This window comes from Rousettus aegyptiacus, unplaced genomic scaffold (genome assembly GCF_014176215.1).
Source record: "Rousettus aegyptiacus isolate mRouAeg1 unplaced genomic scaffold, mRouAeg1.p scaffold_m13_p_5, whole genome shotgun sequence".
In the NCBI taxonomy this organism is placed as follows: domain Eukaryota; kingdom Metazoa; phylum Chordata; class Mammalia; order Chiroptera; family Pteropodidae; genus Rousettus; species Rousettus aegyptiacus.
Genome location: NW_023416308.1, coordinates 18058232 through 18072704, shown reverse-complemented (window position 1 = coordinate 18072704; position 14473 = coordinate 18058232). Strand labels below are relative to the sequence as shown.

The window sequence follows — 14473 nt, the reverse complement described above, 5'->3', positions numbered from 1 at the left end:
TGCTTAGAGTTTAATTTGCCTTCTTTTTTCTAGTTTCTTATGGTGGAAGTGAAGTCATTCATTTGAGACTATTCTCTTTTTATAATATAGCCACTTAATGCTATTAATATTCCCTAAGTGCTAATTTAGCAGCATCCTACAAATTTTGATATGCTGTATTTTCATTTCATTCAAAATACTAATTTCCATTTTGACTCATGTGTCAGAAAGTCTAAATGATGACCCAGGAACACAGAGTGAAGAAGCAGAGGAGCTGGAATTTGAATCCAAATCGACCTAATTCCAAAGCCCATGTCCTTAATCATTATTCAGTTACCCAACATGGCAAACTTTTTCACACCTCTATACCTTAATATGTAGGGCTGTTTCTGCTAAAACACTCTTCCTAATTTCTACTTGGCTTTCAATGCTCATTGCAAGCATTACCTATCTAGGAACAACAGTGAAATAAAAATAAATAAACAAACAAACAAGAAAGCAAACAAACAAACAAACAGAATGAATGTTCATATTTTTTGAGGGGTTACTAAATTCCAGGTAATACACATTTAGTTCTTATAACAGTTCTTATAACCTGTATAATTAACAGTATAATTTCCATTTTAATGCTGAGAAAATGTACAAGTGGGTAAGTGACAGAGGTGACATTTAAACCATTTTCTAGCTCCAGAGTCTACTGGGGAGTTTGAGAAAGCCTAGGAATAGGGTGCCTAACCAGAAACATGCATCAGAACTCCCTAAAAAGCTTTTCAAAACTATACATGTTCAAACCAATTGCATTATTGTACACTAACAATGAACAATCCAAAAGGAAATCAAGAAACAATTCCATTATAATAGCTTCAAAAGGAATAAAAATAACTTTAAAAGTAATAAATTTAAATTGAATAAATGAATAAAGTTAACTGGGACAAAAGACTTATACACCGAAAATTACAAAATATTGCTGAAAGAAATTAAAGAAGACATAAATAAATGGAAAGACATCATATTGATGGCTTTGAAAATATAATATTGTCAAAATGACAATCCTACACAAAATGATCTGTAGATTCAATGTATTTTCTATCAGAACCTCAACAGAATTTTTTGCAGAAATAGAAAAATCCATCCTAAAATTCATATGAATCTCCAGTTACCCTTAAGTAGCTAAAATAACCTTGAAAAAGTAAAACAAAATTGGAGGTTGCAAACTTCCTACTTTCAAAACTTACTAGAAAGATATAATAATCAAAACATTGTGTTATTGGCATAAAGATAGATATATAGACCAGTGGAATAGAATGAAGAGCCTCAAAATTAATCCTCACATATATGGTCAATTGATTCCCATCAGCGTGACAAAACCATTCAAAGGGGAGTAATGACAGTCTTTCAACAAATATTACTGGAAAACTAGATATTCACATGCAAAAGGATGAAGTTGGACCCTTACGTTACACTATATACAAAAATTCACTCAAAATGGATCCAAGACCTAAATGTAAGAATTAAAATTATAAAACTCTTAGAAGAAAACATAGAGGGAAATCTTCACGACTTTGGATTTAGCAGTGGTTTCTTAAATATAACACCAAAAGCACAAGCAACAAAAGTAAATATAGTAAAATTGAACTTCATTAAAATTAAAAACTTTTATTCTAAGGACACTATCAAGAAATTAAAAGGACAAACACATAGAATAAAAGGAAATATTTGTAAATCATATATCTCATAACAGATTGCTATACAGAATATATAAATGACTCCTATAACTCAACAACAAAAAAATAAACAACCCAATTCGAAAAGAGCCAAAAGACTGTAATAGACATTTCTTCAAAGAAAATATATAAATGGCCCTAACAAACTCATAAAAAGATGCTCAACATAAGTAGTCATTAGGAAAAGGCAAATTAAAATCATGATGAGATACCACTTTACACCCATTAGGATGCTATTACTTTTTTTAAAAAAAAAAAAAAAAAAAGGAAGAAAAAAAGAATATATGTCAGCAAGAATGTGGAGCAACTGGAACTCTTGTGTTTTGCTGGTGGGAATATAAAAAAGTGCAGCAACTGCACTGTGGAAAACAGTATGGCAGTTCCTCAAAAAATTAAACACAGAATTACTATATGACCCGGCAATTCCACTCTTGGGTATACACTCGAAAGAATTAAAAGCAGGGGCTCAAACGGGTATTTGTATAGCCATGTTCATAGCATTATTTATAACAGCAAAAAAGCAGAAGCAACTCAGGTGTCCATCACAGATGAATGGATAAACAAAATGTAGTATATACATACAGTGGAATATTAATACATTTAATATATTTGAAAAAGGAAATTTTGACACATGCTAGTATATGGATGAATCCTGAAGACATTATGCTATGTGAAATAAGCCAGACATAAAAAGACAAATATTATAAAGTCACCAGGGGCTGGCAGGGTGGTGGGAAGGGGAATGAGGAGTTGGTGTTTAAGCATACAGAGTTTACATTGGGGAGATGAAAAAGTTCTGATAAAAGATGGAAGTGATGGTTGAACAACAATGTGAATGAACTTAATATCGCTTAATACATAAAAATGGTTAAAATGATCAATTTTATGCTGTTTTGTGATAATAAAAAATAAATTTTAAAAAGTACACATGCTCAGACTACATGCCAGATCTGAGGAGAGTCACACTCTAAGACAGTGAAGGTCCTTTTAGGGATAGGAACTACTTTTTAAATTTTATTTAACCCACTTCCCGTTTGCCCCGAGAATACTCACTGGAGGCACTCGCAACTGTAGCGTTTACCCTGAGGTGACTAACGCACTGCAGTCCAAATCTTACTTCCAAAGTCTGCCACAAAATATCACACGTTTATTATTATTTTTGCATCACTCTAGCATAGCGATAGTCTTTGGAAACAAAGGATATGATTCTACTTATAGTATCCTGTTTTTAGTAGTGGTATTTCCATTTACAAAATATAGCAATTCTCGATCTCTGAAAATGTCAAATCCTAGAAAACGTAGCATTCCTACATTGATGTTAAATGAACACTGTCAGCGAGCTGCACTTTTTTTTCTAAACAGGAAAGGGGTTAAATAAACAAATGGAATATAAACATTTTCCAGATTGTTTAAAATAAAAACGACTCCCAATAAGTTAGTTTCAATGTAAAAGATAGCTAACCCTGTAACTCTTGAATAGATTACCTACTACCTTTAAAAATCACACAACGCGCAAATAAGCTCTCTGTTTGGCTTTAAAATACATACTAGAAAATTAAGTTAATCTTAAGCTAAAATAAAGGGGAACCAAGTGGATCAGGAAAATAATTAACTTTTAATAGCTACCATAATGAATTACTATCAACCATTCCCAGCAAAAGTCAACTCTAAAACCATTCAACTCAAACTCAGTAGCCCTATTCTAGTGTAGATAAATAAAATATAGAGCCAACTAGCTTATTTGAATACTCCAGGTTCAATTAATTTCACTATTTCCTTTTTTCCTAACCATTTATTTGACATTGTATAATTAAAGCAAAGGGGTTCTCAAAACAATGTTATTTACAGGTATAGCATGGGAGGCAAAAAGCAGCTTCCTAAGGGCTGCTAGTCGTGAAAGCTTATTCCTGCCAGCCACTTCCATCTATAAGCATATGAATCAGGAATTAAGAATGATCATCCAGGGTGTATAGTCATAACTCTGAAGCCTCATTCTGAGCTCTCTGAGTTAAACAGAGCCTAACTTTTGCAAAATTTCTTCTTCTGCGATATATAAATGATGTTGCTTTCTCTTCTCGATGACAGAATTTTGAGAATTACAGTTCTATAAAAACATTTTGAAATGCTTAATTAAAAAAAAACTCTAAAGAAAGGCAAAATTCTATTTCTAATGACTGCCTCATAATGTGGTAATAAATAGGATACACACACACACACTGGGTCTGGGCTCTAGAATGCATATTCAGATTGCAGGAACCTACTCTCCAGTTTGGTCACCGGATGACAGATATCAGTTGGAAATGAAAGAATGTAAAAAGCCATTGTGGCAGTAGTCTGCATCGTACAACAGCAGATTCTGTCTGACGTCACTTCTACTGTAAAAGGTAACAAAACCTGACAAAGAAGAGTGCAAGCTCTTTTTCTACCACCAACAGTCATATCAGCCCAAGTGGTAGTATGATGTATAAGAGAGACAGGCGAAGAATGAAAGTAAATATCCCCAGCCACATAAAGGCTCTTTCCAACTAGGCTGTGGCAAAATTTCCTATAGATCGGCAGCAGTACACATAGAGCTCTGTTGGCTGTAAAAAGCTTATTGATCCTGCTGAAGCTTTCTGTAGGTTATTAAATCTAACTCAAGAGATCCAGGCGAGACTTATTACAATCTGCTCACTGGTGACTGCAACATAAGATTGCACCTTCACACCTGGGAAAAATTCTTTGTCTTTTCATTGCCCAGAAAAGAAAACAACCCTCTTATTCTCAACTGATACACAGGAGATTCTTCAAAGGAGATGGCTCCACAGCATTTCCTTCCCATGCCACGGAGGATTCATCCAGGGACTTTTCTTACATTATACTAATGTTCTGTGACACAGAGAGATGCTGAAAGGAGTTCAGCAGAAATGGGATATTTTCCCTTGGAAGTATACCCTATAGTGCCAGCTGCAAAGGGGCTGAACATTAAGAGTAAGTTGAACCAAAATTTTTTCATTATGAGCAAGAAAAGCTTCTCGTAACTGTAAACTATTGAGTTCTCATTCATTCCAATCCCAGGATTCTAATCCTCCTCAGCCAAGAGGAATGACCTAATAGGAAGTCTAACCTCATTACTCAATTCTTTGTGCAGGTCTTAGGCAAAAATGTTTACATAAGAGAGATGTATGTGCCTACATGGGAAGCTTATACAGGTAAAATATGTATCAAGTATTTTATAAGCATGATTTATAATAAATATTAGTCTATAACATTGATGATCCTTCTCTATATGCTCTTATTTAGGTATGTTCTAAAGTTAATAACTCTAGCTTTTCTTTCTACAACCTATTCATATCACAAATGCTGACTACAGACCTAACATATATATTACTGTGCTACAGACAGAAACAGGAAGGTGACAGGTGACAAGGAGAACTCACAGGTGAGTTTAACATGGTCTCTGCACTTGAGGAACAGTCTATTGGAGGAGACAGATATATAAAACAAATGGCCATATAAGTGCTGTATAATACAGTAACTAAGGAAACTCAAAGAAAAGATCCTAACATCTAAGACTGGATTTTGAACACAAGGCAAGAGAATGAACCTAGAGTCTTATTTCTAAATTTTAAGGCTAAATTCCCTGTAAAGGTCAAAATGCACAGCTTGTATCTATAACTCTTCTAATTCCTCCTAAAACCAACCAGATAACCCCAATACAAGAGTGGCTGGTATCTGGGAACAACTCTGTGTTCTGTCTGGTTTATAAGTCCTATGGAGGGGTTGTGGAATGTTAGCAGTTTACACATGGCTTATGAGGAGAGGCTATACTCAAGAGCCATCAGGAACTCAACTCTAACACACTAGGCATGGCCATTAGGAAAGTCTATGAAAATAAATGTCTGGAAGGAAGATATTTGTTGATCCAAGGAATCAAAGAAGTCAACCATCAGGGCATTTAACCTTTACGCCATACATTAATTCCAGCTTTGATAATAGCAAAGAAACAATGGAAAATGGTTTCTTTATATGAAACGAAGTATCAATCAATGGCTTAAAAAATTAAGGGAAATTTTCATTCTGATTTGATATAAGGCTTAAATACTTATTTTGGACTTATGTACTTAGGGACCACAATAAGTCATAATGTCTGAGAAAGTATCCAGCAGAGAACTGGGAGCAATGGATAAATTTTTTAAGTACTAACCTATAACCACGTAAGTCAAGTGTTAGTTTTTTTATAACAGACAAGCCTGTGATGGGGAATGCCAGTCCACAAGCCTTTTTTAAGGGCAACTGCTTCTTCATCCCAGCCCCTGCTGAGAGCCACAGGTGGCTCTGTTGAGCACCACATCATAGGTGATTGAACCAGGTGTGGGCATCTGAGTGAAAGACAGCCAATCATTTGGATGACCAATGACCTATTGTGTGCCCTAAAAAGAAAAAAAAGAGCTCCAACCAATAAGATTAAACCACTTTCAGGAATTTAAACTAATAAATATTAAAAGAATGAGGCACTTAAGAGTAAAGTTAAAGCTGAAAGAATACATTTAAAAAGGAGCTTCATTAGCCAGTCTTGGGGGCATGGGCACTCATGGCAAGGCTAAATGATGACAGAACAATTCTCAAAAAATAGCAGAGACCTCGAGAGAGAGAGACACTAATTGGCCCATTGAATAGAAAAAGCTGGTGGTCCTAAATGGAGTTTCCACTCCAGTGTACATGTATCCTCATAATAAACTATCTTTCTCTTAATGTGTTTTTCACAAATTTCTGTTTCTTGAAACCAAAAGAACTGAGTACAACCTTCATTTTAAAAATGAAGAAACTGAGACTCAGTATAATTAAATAGTAAAGCTAGAACTGGTTCCTGTATGTGGCTCAAGAAAGAAAATTTGTGTGAACAAATAAATAATTAGACTATTGCCTCTTGTAGATTTATGACTAAATGTTTTTTTCCCTTTTATTTAAGGATCCCTTAATAACATTACATTGTTTATGTACTTCAACACTTTTTTTCATTTTAAATCTGAATTGTATTTCCTTTATCTCTTTGTAATTACTAAAAATACAATATTACTTGAGTGTTAAAATTCTGGATTTTTTCAGTGATAATTTTAGAGAAAATCAAATACATTGGTAGAAATAATAGTCCAAAGTGTTCCAAATTTATATTTGAGTTTAGGATAATTTTTCTCAGACTTCACTGCTTTTAAATTGGACCATATATGCCCCATAATTATGCTCATATCTTAATTTTACTCATTACAAGGACATATCTCTAAACCTCACAAAATGCACACATTTTGATTAATGCACCATTTATACACTTTTCTAGAATATTGCCATATTGTTTAATATGTAGATATTTGTCCATTATACAACTAGTGAAATAGTGAGAAATAAAATGATAATTAAAAACCCAGAGGTTGATTCCCTAGTTGAACATATGTATTACAAGTATCATTCAGACATTAAAAATTCACCAGCAATACAACATACCATTCAAAGTCATGTGTTGTATTTGTTATAAGAGCACAAGGAACCATAGCTAATATGCATTCTATAGCCTAATATATCACTGGCTAGAAGACAATGGAAGAATTTATTAAAATTGTTAGGTAAAATGGAATTCACCAGGATCCAAAACTCCATTCTTTATTACACTAGCTTCATCTTCTAACTTTAAGACTATGCAGAATTAGGGAGAGGCTGAGATTCCTTGAAATATTTATCCCTACATAGTAAAACAAAGAGGTGAATAAAATTCTTGAACTCTGAGACATGTTAGAAAAACACTATATATACATAATTTACTTCTAAATTAGAACTACGGTGCTGAATTGTTCCAGTGGGGTTGTGAACTTATACATAATAAGTTCTTGGAATATGCTCACCAATGAACAATCAGCCAATAATTACCTCCAACCTGAGTTTTTGGAGGTTTTTATCTCCAAGGAAGGGGCTAATAATGTATTACAAGTACTTCTTCTCTGAGGGTTTTTTGATACACAGTATTACAAGGTTTAGTCACATAATATTAGAAAAGGAAAGACTGTTGGAGGTGTTTAATCTAGCCCACTCATATGGTAGATGGGAAATCAAAACCCAAAGAGATGAAACAACTTTCCCAGAGTCACAGTGTGTTAAACCACCGCCAGTCCCCAGACCATTTGTTCTTAGTCCAGACTTTACTGCTCCTCTGGTTATTTTCATGATGTCCTATTGGGATTTTTGATTGTTTTATTTTGTTCTGTTTTCCATTCTAAAATAGGCAAGACCAAGGGAAGGAAGTAACATTTGTACTAGCATTTGATGTATAGTCTATTGCCTTCACTCGACTCTGTGTAGGAAAGAAGCTTCACCCCCACTGAAGTCCACAGTAATCAGTGACAAAGTTAATTAATTGCTTCTAAATCTCAAATTTCTCCTTTCTGTTAATAGCTCCTAGTATTCAAGGTGAAACACTGATTCAAGTGAGGTTTAAACTAAAGTGAGAAAACATTTAAATAAATACATTATTTAAATGTTGGTTTTCAAGCTGTAAAGGAAAACTAACCCTATCAGATATAAAAACACACTAGGAGGCTCTAAAATAAAACAATGTGGTAGTGGTACCTCAATAGACAAAATGAACAATGGAACAGAATACAAATTCCAGAATAGATGGGAGTATATAAGGTAATTTAAAATATGATAATGGTAACATCTCAAGGCACTGAGGCAGAGATAGACTTTTTAACAAATATGGACGGGGAAAACTAGATAGCCTCTGGAAAAAGATAAAATTTGACCCATGCCTCAGACCGGACACAAGAATAAACTCAAAATGAATCACAGATAAAAATATAAAAACTGAGATTGTTCTACTGTTAACTTGCTTAAGCTTGGAACTGTTTCCTGAAATCCCCTTCCTCATGTAATTTCAGGCCAAAAAAAAAAAAAAAAGAGAGAGAGAGAAAGAGAGTACTTATTAGAAATTCAGGAGGTGGAAGTAAAGTAACAGCTATTAATCTGAGACTCTTCATGGACTAATACGATAATGAACAGATAGAGATGCTTGTATGTTTCAGTTTGGCTTCCTCCTCTGCTCCACATTCAGGTTTTCTTTCTATTTACTGGTCTTGCTGACCAATAGCAATCTGAAGTCCATTCCCAGATGCCTAGCAGTAGTTACACAGAGGCAACGGCTTCCCCACAGATCCCTCCAATAATTTCCCCTCCCCTTCACAATCCGGCTTCAGCAACTAGACATGCTCAACTTCTTAGATCCTCTGCAAGTTCCAACTTATCTACCTGTGCCAGTACTTCATGAGGACAGATTAGTGACTTTTCCACTGATCCTCTACTTACCTCCCCTTCTGGGCCTTCATTTCCATAGTTATTCCCACATTTGTGTACGGTCTAATTCCTATATTAAATCCTTTATCCTCTAACACTCATAGTAGATTTGCTTGCATGACTAATATAACTGTTGATCTTACAAGTGTTGTTCCAAAGAGAATAAAAGGGAATCTAGAATTCGTTCTCTGATCTGATGATACCTAAAAGCATTAGTGACCCTGTTGCCAAGGTTAAATAGGATACAGATAATGCATGGCATAGAGTGGCAAAACAGATATAAAAATATTACCTATAATCACCTGAACTCAAATGCCAATAAAGGGCAAGATTTGGATAACCAAGAAGCTGCTACCATGGTATATATAATCAAAAATAGAGTATAAAGGCTGGTTGGTTGCTTCTAAGAATGGTGGAGAACTTGAAGAAAGAAAATTATGAGCTCAGTGCTTTAAATTCTCAGCCCAAGGTCAGAGTAAGGAACCAAAAGCTTCTATGACTGTCCTGAAAGAACCCCTTATTTCTGAAACTACATTTAAGATTACTGAAAACTAATTATGGCACTGACTGAGAAGGAACGGTACCCTGAAAAAATGAATGAAGATATATGGGCATGTTCTGATGAAACTGAGAACTTTAAACTCCTAAGGGTTAGTCCTCCAATGAATTGCCCTCTCATGAAACAATTGACTTAAAGAAGATGCTAATCTTAAGATCTGACTGTACCCCCAAAACCTATCACTGCTTCTAGATTCAGGTTTCTCAATCCTAACACTATTGACATTTGAAGCTGAATAACTGTTTGTTGTGAGAATGTGGAATATTTTTCAGCATCCCTGGCTTCTATCCACTAGATTCTAGCAGCACCCACCCCAGTTGTAAGAACCAAAAAATGTCTCTAGACATGGCCAAATGTCCCCTTGGGGGCAAAATTGCCTCCAGTTAAGAACAACTGCACAATCAGATAATTTCTCTCAAATCCAAGTGTGGCATGAGAAGAGGTATCAAACATCAGTAGAATTACACAAGTATTTACAATTCATATCAACAGAAACCTGAGGACTCTATATGAAAATTGATCTTAACGATGTTAAGGTGAAAAAATAGTGTAATGCAGAACAAATTTATTCAGGCTCAGTGAACTCAAGTAACTGGGAGTGGCTCTAACAATTTGGACAATTGACTACAATTTGGTGTATCCATCTTTCCTTTGTTTCTTTTTCCCCTTTATATACTACCTTCTGGATCAAGTGCTCAGTTTTTAGGATTGCATTTTATCCCTTCTACTAGTGTATTAGTTCCCTCTCTCATGTTCTCTCTCTTTCTCTCTCTCTCATTCTCTGCGTGTGCGTGTGTCAGTCTCTTTTTTTGTGGTTGCTCTCACAGCCATTTTCAACTAGGATCCTAGAGAGAATGAAGCCCTAATGCCCTGAGGCATCCACTGTATGTAATGTTTTAACTCTTCTCCTGTGCATAGCAGAATAGTACTAATTACATTCCATCCTTAGGAGAATTGAGACAACAGTAGTTACTCAAATAATTTTCTAGTTCTGTGGTTGAGATGAGAAACTCCAGTTGAGAAAGGCTGCTAGGGTTTACAGTATACATTCTTAACTTATTACAGTCTACCTTTAAATAACATTACACTGTTTCATGTATAATTTTAAAACTTTACAACAGTATACTTTCATTTCCCCCTCTTGTACTTTGAGCTATTATTGTAATATATCTTACTTAAACATGTTATATGCCACATAATACATTGCTATTATTTCAGCTTTACACAGCCAATTATCTTTTAAATGGGGAAAATAGGGTGAAAAGTCATTTATATTTATCCACACATTTGCATTTTAAGCTCTCTTCTTTCCTTTGTGTAGATACAAGTTTCTACCTGGTATTATTCTCCTTCTACCTGAAAAACTTCCTTTAACACTTCTCTAGCACAAGTCTGCAGGCAACTTTTCTCAGCTTTTGCCTGAAAATGTCTTCGTTTCATCTTGATTGTTGAAGTATATTATAACTACATATAGAATTCTAGGGTGAATTTTTTTTTTTCTGCTAACCCTTCAAAGATGTCATTCTATGAGGTTTTTGACTTGTATTGCTTCTGATGAAAAGTTAGCAATCATTCTTATCTATGTTCCCTTGTATGTAATGTCTTTTTTCTCTGGCTGCTCTTCAGACATTCTCTTTAATCATCTGTTTTCAACGGTTTGATTATGGTCTGCCTTGGTGTGGTTTACTTTATGTTTTATCCTGCATGGAGGGGGGTTCATTGAGTTTCTTTGTTGTATAAATCTCATACTAGTAGGAAATTCCTTGGTCATTATTTTTTAAAATATTTGCATTCCCTATTCTAGGAATTCAATCATACTTATGACAGACCACTGGACACGTCCAATGGACTACTAAGGCTCAGTTCATTTTCCTTGACCTTTTTTCCTTTTCTTCAGTTTAGACGGATTCTATTGTGCCTTTAGATCCTTTCATCTTTTCTTCAGCTGTGTCTAATCTGTTATTAAGCCCATATAATAATTTTTCATTTTCGATACTGTATTTTTCCAATCTAGAAGTTTCATTTGGTTCTTTCTGATAGTTTCTACTTCTTTCTTCATAATATCAAACGTTTTCTTTTAAATTCTTGAAAATATTTATAACACCAGTTTTAAAGTAATTGTTTGTTGATTACATTACCTGTATCACTTATTTGCAGATCAGTTTATTTCAAGACCTTTTCCAGTTCATTAAGATAAGTCCAGCATAGCCTTTACCAGGGATGTTTAGAACTACACCTAGTCTTTTTAGAGTCTCTACTAGGTGTTTAACAATGTCTCTCTAGTCTAGCCCAGTCAGTTCTGGTAGTTGTTCAAAATAGCCCTCAAATAGGTGGATTTTTTTTCTAGTTATTTTGTTTGGTTTTATGGAAATATAGCTTATGCAAATACTGCTTAGTATTTGTCCAAAGACTAAAGGGACCCATATGTCCCTTGATTTCTGGATGTTTTTATCTTTGTCATCTCCTCCTGTCTGTGCTCCACAAATTCCAGCTACTTTGGACTCCTCAAACTGTGATCTATTTTTTCTCCACTCAGCGAGGCCACTGCGCTCTGCTTGGGTCCCACTTCTTGCACCATGACTTATAAAGTCCCTTTAGATAAAACCGGGGTAATTGTAAAGCTCAATTCTTTTATTTCCTCCCACCTCCCCCCACCTCCCTCCCTCTCCTCTCCCCCTACCCAACCCTCAGGATTACAATCCTGCACAGCTTGTGCAATGTCTGAATACAGTTTTTTTTTAAAATGTATATTGGTCACTGTTCTATTTCTTTATAGTAGAAGGACTAATCTATTCCTAGCTATTCCATTATGACCAAAGCAAAATGTTTGTTCTTTTTATTTCCTTTTAGTCTCTCCAAGTTCCTGTCTATCTAACACAGTGTTGTCTAACAGAACTTTCTTCACTGATAGCAATATTCTATAATCTTCGGTTTCCAATATGATAGCCAATGGTCACATGTGGCTTAAGTTGTGGCTAGTAACTTCGAATTTCAGCTCAAAAATGTAGAAAACTGGAAAGAGCATCCTTCCATCCTACAATAAGGAAAAAAAAAACTGGACAAAGTACAAATCAATGTCTTTTCTTGAACTGATTGGACACTAAAGGTCACAGGGCAGAGAACTAACCTGAAATCTAGAGAGAGAAACTGCAAAGAGCAACAGGATCTGAGCATTTGCTTACCTGAGACAAATGCTACCAAACACTATAAAAGCCAGTAAGACAATTAAACTAAACACTTTCAACAAACTGCTAAAGGATTAGTATGGTCTAGCAAAATAGCATAAAGCCCCTGGGGAACACAGATATAAAGGGGTTCCCTTCAGGAACTCTACCAGACTCTCACAGGGATCAAGGAAAGAGGAATGGGACCCTAAAATGGAGGATGGAGACATGGGTATTTTGATGAAGCTGAGGATCTTAAGACCCCAAGGGTAGTAGGCTCCCTCTGCCCAAAAGCCTATAATAACCTCTTATGAAATAATTTCCTTGAAGGAGATGCTAATATTCCAGAGATTTACCCCCAATGCAGTCATCACCTTTCATTGCTCATACACCAGGGTTTCTCAACTTTAGCAGGAATACTCCGTATTATTGTGCATTGCTCTACTGTGCTTCACAGATACTGTGTTTTTTACAAATTGAAGGTCTGTGGCAATCCTGCATTGAGCAAGATTATCAGCACCATTTTTTCCAATAGACTAAGATGATGGTTTCCATTTTTTTAGAAATAAAGGATATTTCAAATTAAGGTCTATACATTGTTTTTGTAGACATAAAAATACTGCACACTTAATAAACTATGGTATAGTAAAAACATAACTTTCATATGCACTGGGAAACAAAAAAAAAAACTCATGTGACTCTCCTTATTCTGATATTTACTTTATTGTAGTGGTCTGGGACAGAACCCACAATATCTCTGAGGTATACCTATATTGACATTCAAAGATAAATAATTGTTTGTTGTAGGGCTTGTCTTGTGTATTGTAGAATGTTTAAGCAGCATCCCTGAACTCTATTCACTAGATAACAGAAACAAATGAATCTAACTATATTTCAAATTAATAACATAATTATGTTAAAGAATGGGAACTCAAAAAATTTACAAATCAAACTTTTGAACTTTTGACTACGTACCCTCAGGCAAAGACAAAAACAATCCTAAACAAATACTGAACTCCAGTTAGTGAGTTTGTTTTTCATAGTGATATGAATTTGTGCTTCTGAAACAACTTTCTGTATATTAAAGAACTGAGAAAATATACTGAGGATAACAGAAATTAGGTTTCTCACTGTTGAAGAGGTGAATTACAAACATGAAAAGAAGGAAGACTAGAATAAACTCTGTTATATGGTTTGGACTAGAACTGGAGACATCTGTAGGGACTAATGATTGTTAATACATAATTTTTAATAGTTTTAAATGTAAAAATAGCTATAGATGTACATATGTATATATACACATATGTATGTTCATATATAACATGTATCTATATAAATATCTGTACACACACGAACAGATAAATATTGATATTGTACACATACATATTTTCCCCCTAGCTTCCTTTACAGAGAAGAATATTGATAACTCATTAGCAATGAGCACAACTAAGGTTGAGATCTTGATTTCTTAAAACCATTCCTCTCTTAAAGAAACAAGGATAAGTAGAGAAGTGGTTGATTCTGGCTAGTACTTGGACAGGAAAAGTAAATCATAAGCCTGGAACTTCTCGTTGAAGCAAAAAGTAAAATGATCGAAGAATAATAGAGACATGTCAAAAGGACATAAAAATCAGCTTAAAGGGGCTCCCAAGCCTGGGACAATTTGAAAAACAAATCAAATTAAATAACAATAGATACAAGCTTTTAACCCATTTAGCAAAATAAAA

At 34.7% G+C, this 14473-nt stretch overlaps 1 protein-coding gene across 4 annotated transcripts in view; it reads right to left on the bottom strand.

Annotated features, from left to right (window-relative positions):
- Nucleotides 1-14473, bottom strand: part of TTC28 (tetratricopeptide repeat domain 28) — a 609862-nt gene that overhangs the window by 221147 nt on the left and 374242 nt on the right. The window lies entirely within an intron of this gene.